General features: G+C 36.2%; 1 non-coding gene across 1 annotated transcript; it reads right to left on the bottom strand.

Moving 5' to 3' along the window:
• Positions 1–5,040: 5,040 nt before the first annotated feature.
• Positions 5,041–5,113, bottom strand: TRNAK-CUU (transfer RNA lysine (anticodon CUU)). The gene has a single exon. It is a non-coding gene; the product is annotated as a tRNA-Lys (tRNA).
• Positions 5,114–7,151: the final 2,038 nt, after the last annotated feature.

Below are 7,151 nucleotides of genomic sequence, written 5' to 3'. Positions count from 1 at the left end.
GATATATGTCAGAAAAAGTAGCTGCTGTTTCTGCACAACGAAAAATGTTTTGGTTTTGTAGCAGTCAAAAAGCAAACCACATTTTTTTTAAGCCAATAAAGCTGAGAATTTATAAACTAACCTCTTCCTTCTTACACACTTTTTCAGAAACTCCCCTTAATCAAAAAACTCCACCTTTTACTCCATTATTTTATCAGAGATTGTTGACAGGTTTATTTAACTTTTATAACTTCTACTTTGCCTCTAAACTTATTCCAGTGATGATAAAGCTGGTTTTCTTATGGAAGCCTGGCTTTGCAAAACTTTTCAATGGCTGCTTACTCCTCCAAGTAAAATGCAATATTGAAAGGAATTAGTAAAATTTAGTAAATCTCTTCCTAGGCCAGGTTCCTTAACATCCAGAATCTGTTCTTATTAATTTGCTGTTGTTTCTTTTTTCTTGTCCTGTATATTACTGACCTATGTGTCACTGCTATTGATGACACTGTTGCTTCTTCTGTCATGTGTGCATAGAATTACTAAAGCTTATTAAATATACAGAATAGGTCTCTCATCTTTCTCTGGGAATTTTCTTCTAATTATAAATTGATGTATTAAATGCAAAGAAGTAATGAGAATGGCAAAATCCTGCTGTCCCTTGGTTATGTAGTCAAGAGGGACTAAACAAGTAAATTTCCTACATTTATGGTTGCTGTTTCTTTTTTTCCTTCTCGTCAGCTTTCATTGTACAACAATTACTCTAAGCAGAAATTAATAGCACAAGCACAATGAACAAAATCCCAGGAGATCTATGATTTGTGTCTATGCATAGGACATGGTACGTGATAATGTGAATAAAATGTGAAATATTATTATAAAAACATTAGGTTTCAGCTTTCTTCTATTTTACTACTATAACTTTATTTTTCTCTTTAATAAGCATTTCCAGTGTGGAAGCAGCAAAGAAGCTGTCCTGTACTGTGAGAACTCTTGGGTTTCTCTTGTTTGCCATTAAAATCCCATACTTTCCCACTTCTTTCTATTTCCTACTCTTGTACAAAGCACATGATCTGCAGAGGAACATCCACCCAATCCATGGAAAACTGTTATGTAGATGATATTTCTTTGCATACTCTCTTTTACATATAATGAACAGATTAGGCTGTGCCAGACAAGAATGACCAGAACTGGTATTATTTTTCTTACCAGGATATTAAGGGAGTTACATAGTGATTAAGTTTTTTTGTTATTTAAGCACAGAACCATCACAGTGGTGTTAATTGTCCATAAATTAACTTTTTGTCATGGTTTAAAACCAGAGGGCAACTAAGCACAACACAGCTCCTCCCTCACTCCTTCCCCTTCAGGGATGGGGAGGAGAAGATAAAACAAAAGGCTCCGGGTTGAGAGAAGGACAGGGAAGGATGACTCACCAACTATGGTCATGGGCAAAAGACAGACTCCATGGGGGAAGAGAAAGAACATCAATTTAGTTTGAACACCACCAACAACATTAATTTTCCAATCAAACAGAGTAGGAGAGAGAGAAAGACAACCACATCTTAAAAACACCTTTTCCCACCCCTCCCTTTTCTCAGGCTCAGCTTTGCTCCTGGTTTCTCTACCTCCACCCTCCTAGCAGTGCAAGGGAGTAAGGAATGGGGGTTGCAGTCAGTTCATCATCCGTTGTTCCTGCCACTCCTTCCTCCTCATGGGGAGGACTCCTCACACTCTTCCCCTCCTCCAGCATGGGGTCCCTCTCACGGGAGACAGTCCTGCACAAACTTGTCTGATGAGAGTCCTTCCCACAGAGCTGTAACCCTTCATGAACTGCTCTAACGTGGGTCCTTCCCATCAGCTGCAGCTCTTCACGAAATACTTGAGCGTGGGTCCCGTCTACAGGCTACAGTCCTCCTAGTGACAGACTGCTCCAGCACTGGCTTCCCTCAGAGTCCCAGCCTTCTTCGGGTGCAGCCACCTGCTCTGGTGTGGGGTCCTCCACGGGCTGCAGGTGGGCATCTGCTCCACCATGGACCTCCATGGGCTGCAGGGGCACAGCCTGCCCTCTCACCAGGGGCTGCAGGGGAGTCTCTGCTCCGGTGCAGCTCCCTCCCTTCCTCCTCCTTTCTCCCACTGACCTCGGTGTTTGCATTGGTATTTCCCTCACTCCTCCTCCTTCTCTTCCTCTCAGATTGACCTTCTTAAATATGTATCACAGAGGCGCAGCTACTGTCGCTAATTGTCTTGACTTGGAGCCAGGGGAGCTTCTAGGAGCTTCTCACAGAAGCCACCTCTGTAGCCCCTCCCCTGCTATCAAAACCCCGCCACACACAAATCCAACACACTTTTGTATGCCCACTAAATTTAGAATTAAGTGTATAGTAAACCAAAATAATAATAAAAAAATCTCTTTATTATGGTGAGAAATAGGCAATTAGGATATTTAATATTTTAAAATATTTCTCTTCTAAAGAAGTCTCAGATATCTATCTCTGACATTTGATCCTTTGAATCTCCCCAATATGTCTAGATGGAACTAATTACTTCTCTTAGTCTGTGTTTCCTGTTGTCACCAAAACGGAATAAAAGAACTTATCGACACCAATTTGATGTAGATAAGCAGACACTCCTTTATTAACGTCCGGGTGCGCAGGGGAGTCATCTCACCAACAGTGCACACCTGAGTCATGTAACATGCTGATTATTTTGGAAACAGTAATACATATTAATCAAGTTCTCATACATAAACATGTTAACTCCCATAACTCATTTTCATATTCCCACCTCTTTCTGGTCATGTGCACTTGAGTTCTGAAATGAGTCGGGGGGCTGCTTTTGTGACCACCACAGACTACTGACTCAAAAGAAAGACCCCCCAATGTCCTTGATTCAAGGACTTTGGCTCTCATTGCAATTTTATCATGCTTCGAGGCCCTTTCACAGTACAGCTTTTAAAACACCTAGTCTACAGGGCTATAAATCATCCTTACCAAACAGTCTAACAATGGTACCAGGTCCAGCAGCGTAACTGGTTGTATGGTTGCTTTAAACTAAACACAACATCTCTATGACTACTTAAAACATTACACCACTACCTTCTATAAAAAATGATATTTTTGTGAGATTCCATTTAATTGATTAGTCCTAATCATTCTTTATCAAAATCTCCAAAAATCATCAACTCAAATTAATAACAAATCAGTGACAATCAGTAACACTGTCATAGTTCACAAAATCACAGAATCATCAAGGTTGGAAAAGACCTTGAATATCATCTAGTCCAACCGTTAACCTAGCGCTGACAGTTCCCAACTACACCATATCCCTAAGCGCTATGTCGACCCTACTCTTAAACACCTCCAGGGATGGGGACTCCACCACTTCCCTGGGCAGCCGATTCTAACCCCCAACAACCTGTTCTGTAAAGAAATACTTCCTAATTGCATTGTAATGAATTACAAATACTCCCTAACAGGTGTTTCAAAACTGATGTCTAGATAGTGTTCAGTCATTGAGCTTTAAAAAGACAGAAACACTCAATCCAGTGGGTATCCCTCCCCCTAGAACATTTCACTTCAGAGAATAAAACTATTTCTGTTAAATAGCTTTGCAGATTTTAGATAATTTGTTGCTTAAAATGTCACATGGACTATTTGGGCAGTAACCTTACTATTGCTTTAACCTTTTCACTAGCCAACATAATCAGTAACATTAGAAAAAAGATATGAATAATTCAAAGATATGTGAACATAATGTCTCACTTGTTTTATTAGTGATGTAAACTGAGGCAAAAGATTGATGTACTCTTCTCACTTATCTCTGAAAACCTACAATGAAACTATCTCTATAGGAAGCAGAAATAAGCTTCTTCTAGCTGAAAATGTAAACATTGGAATCAGGAGAGAGAAAGGGGTATATCTAGACTTTAAGTCTTAACTATAGATCTCCTTACTGAAGCTATGTAAAGTTTGGAAAGAATCCCACCACAAATGAAAATGTAGTTATCTGTCTTAAACAATCAACACATTTGCATGAAAATTATCAGATATTTTATGTTGAACTCTGGGAGTAAATATTGTTGAACCAGAAAATATAACTCATTTTCTAAGTAGAAAAAAGCTATGCATACTTCTTTATGTGCAAAAAGGAAATAAATTATAACCCTATGTTATGTCTCCTGTTGTTACATTTCCTTAAAAACTTTGGTAACAAAAAGCATATTATCTTATGAGTTTAACAGTCATGAGTTTCATGATATCAGTTACTAAATGAAGATAACTACTAAAAATTATTTATAATATTCAGAGAATACCCAAATACTTAACAGTGACCAACTTGAATGAGCCAAATTGACATGGCTTTATTAGTACTATTTTGAATATTTATATTTATGAGATGTAATTTTTAAGATGCTTTTTCTGCATAGAAAAAGATGTAAATGCTTAACTTTCTCATATGTGTCTGCTTGCAATAAACAGACATATGTCGGAAAAAATGCAGTATACACATCAGTGTAAAATAGAGGTGATTGAGGATACTGTAAACTCAGTAAAGGTTATTGGCAGTTCATAAAGACATTTGGTTTTATGAAAATTTAGCAACATAATCTAACTGTTGTAGTCAGTATAAAGCTTTTTATATTAGCTGGTTTAAAGGGTCAAGAAGTTGGTAGTGAGAACTTCAAACTATATGTCCTGGTTTAACCAGGATAGGGTTAAGTTTCCCCAGCAGTGGGGGGGGAAGCTCTAGCCGGGTTATTCAGATACCATGCGGACGTCACATCCTGGCAGGTCACATTTTTCCTGGCGCGGAGCGCGGTGCACTCGTGGTTTTGTACATCGTGCTTCAAACTGCTGTATTTGGTAGCTACTTTGCTCTGTTCACTGCTATCACTATTACTGTTATTGTTATTGTTGTTGTTGGTTGTGTTGCTATTGCATTGTTGTATTAAACCTTTCCTTATTTCAGTCTTGGGGCTTTGTATTTCACTCCCTTTGTGGGGGAGGGGCAGCGGCCGCGTGGTCTCAGACCCCGGCAGGGGCTAAACCACTACAACTTTGGCGCCCAACGTGGGGCTCGAACCCACGACCCTGAGATTAAGAGTCTCATGCTCTACCGACTGAGCTAGCCGGGCCCTATCCTGGTTAAACCAGGACACTATGTTATTCTACTTTTTCCATAAATAGGAAAAGATTTCCTATAAGTTTTTATTATTTTCTTGGCTATTTCAGTATAAATTTGAATTATACAAATCATTTAAGCAGAGAATGTAGAAATGGAAAGACTCAGCATATCTTCCTCACATAAAAAAATCTGTTAAACTCCAAAGAATTTTCATATCACTAAGGATGACAGTCTACATTCCATGTATTTGATCTATATAAAGTGAACACATGCAGTGGAGTAAGAAAAGGATGTTATTTTAATGAGAAATTATCATTAGAAAGACTGAATAGCAGATTTTTCTAAGAGTGTTGTACAAGAATTAGAATAATTATAATTTTTAAGGAAAAAATACAATACAATGTAGTAATAAAATCCTATTTCTGCAGGAATTTCTACATATACCTTAAATTTCTACATAAATTTATCCATATTTTCATATGTCAGAAATAGAACTCCTTGTATTTCTCATAGACAACTTCATAAAATTGTTTTTGTATATCAAGAAGAGAAATGTAGAATTTTTTTTTCTCAGGAAAATGTTACAAAATAATGCAGTGGATTACAAAAAATTTGTCCAAATTGGATCTGTTGCTAAACTATGCAAAGGGAAGGATGCTCTTTCTTCACTTTCACTTAAAAACTCATAGAACATTACTGTGTAGTTAATAGCTATTGCCATGTTGTGGGGTGTTTTTTGGCTGATAGGTCACCTATTTGATTAATTTTTACTTTCTCTCTGTTACATCTCAATTGGCAGTTTATCTTCTCATGAGTTCCTTACATGCCATAGCTATCAGCCTTTTGTGAGTGGTGAGTGCTGGTAAGCACTGAGCTAAAGTAAAGAAAGTTATACTTATTTCCTACTGATGATCAGTTTGAATTTGCTGAGATGAAAGGAATTTTGAGTAAAATAAAGATAGCTATAATTAATAAATGAAGAAAAATGTATTAGAAAATGACTCAAATAATTATTTTAATTCAGTCTGTTCTTTCTTTCATAGCATTCATTAACTTCATTATGTTATTTATGTTAATAACATTGCAAATACTTAGAGTGAAATAGTGATTCCCGATTACACCAGAACAATCTAAACTAACTCTGTAGACTGAACTTGATTAAGTTCAAAGTGTGCTGCTTGTATGAGATCAGGATTTCTAGATTTGAAGATTCACCCATAGATACACAGGAAAGACTGCAAATTATGATGAATAAAAGAAATGCCAAGAGACATTGGATAAACTGTACATGACAGATAAGTGTATCCAGAATACAATTATTACAGTTATGCTATATTTACACAACTATTTTCAAACAATAGAAAAGATACTATAGCTGTAATATCTATCAACTCTTAATTATTTTATTAAATAATACTTTTCTATTTTGCTCTAGAGTACACAGATATCAACATCTAAAATTGTTTACATTTATATCTGTAATATTTTCTGAAGGGATCAAACTCAGGCTTTTTTATAAATCTTTTTTTTTTAAAAAAAAAATAGGGTTTTGATCAAAATTGGTTTTACTTGTTGGTTTTGGTTTTTTTAAAAAAATGTCTCCTTTGCTTTTAAAGGTATTAGTGATATTTCTTTCTAGATTATGTATTTTTAAATAGCACATGACCATAAGTAATGAGATCTATCTAAATTAAGGAAAACAAGTGTGCATTTTTTAACTCTTTTTGTTCTACACTCCTTAAACAAAGTGATCAAAGAGTCTTGTGAAAAATAAGTTCCTAATCTAGGTATAGGCAGGTTGTTACTGATTTTTAAAGATGCCAAGGAACAGAAAATTTAGTTTCATGCAACTTTCAGCAAAACAGTCACAACAGCCTAGGTCACTGAAGGAATTTTATGTGTTTATTTTTCATGTATATATCTAATTCATGTGTTGTTTTTTTTTTTTTTTTTTTTTTTCCAGCAGAGGCTTTTAAGAATCTCAACCAATGTGAATATGAAATCCATTGAGATGCATTTATGAAATTTCTCAATGGTTTTTTACTTAG

Source organism: Strix uralensis, chromosome 2 (assembly GCF_047716275.1).
Source record: "Strix uralensis isolate ZFMK-TIS-50842 chromosome 2, bStrUra1, whole genome shotgun sequence".
NCBI lineage: Eukaryota > Metazoa > Chordata > Aves > Strigiformes > Strigidae > Strix > Strix uralensis.
Note: the sequence above shows the minus strand (reverse complement) of the source record. Positions and strands in the feature narration are given on the sequence as shown.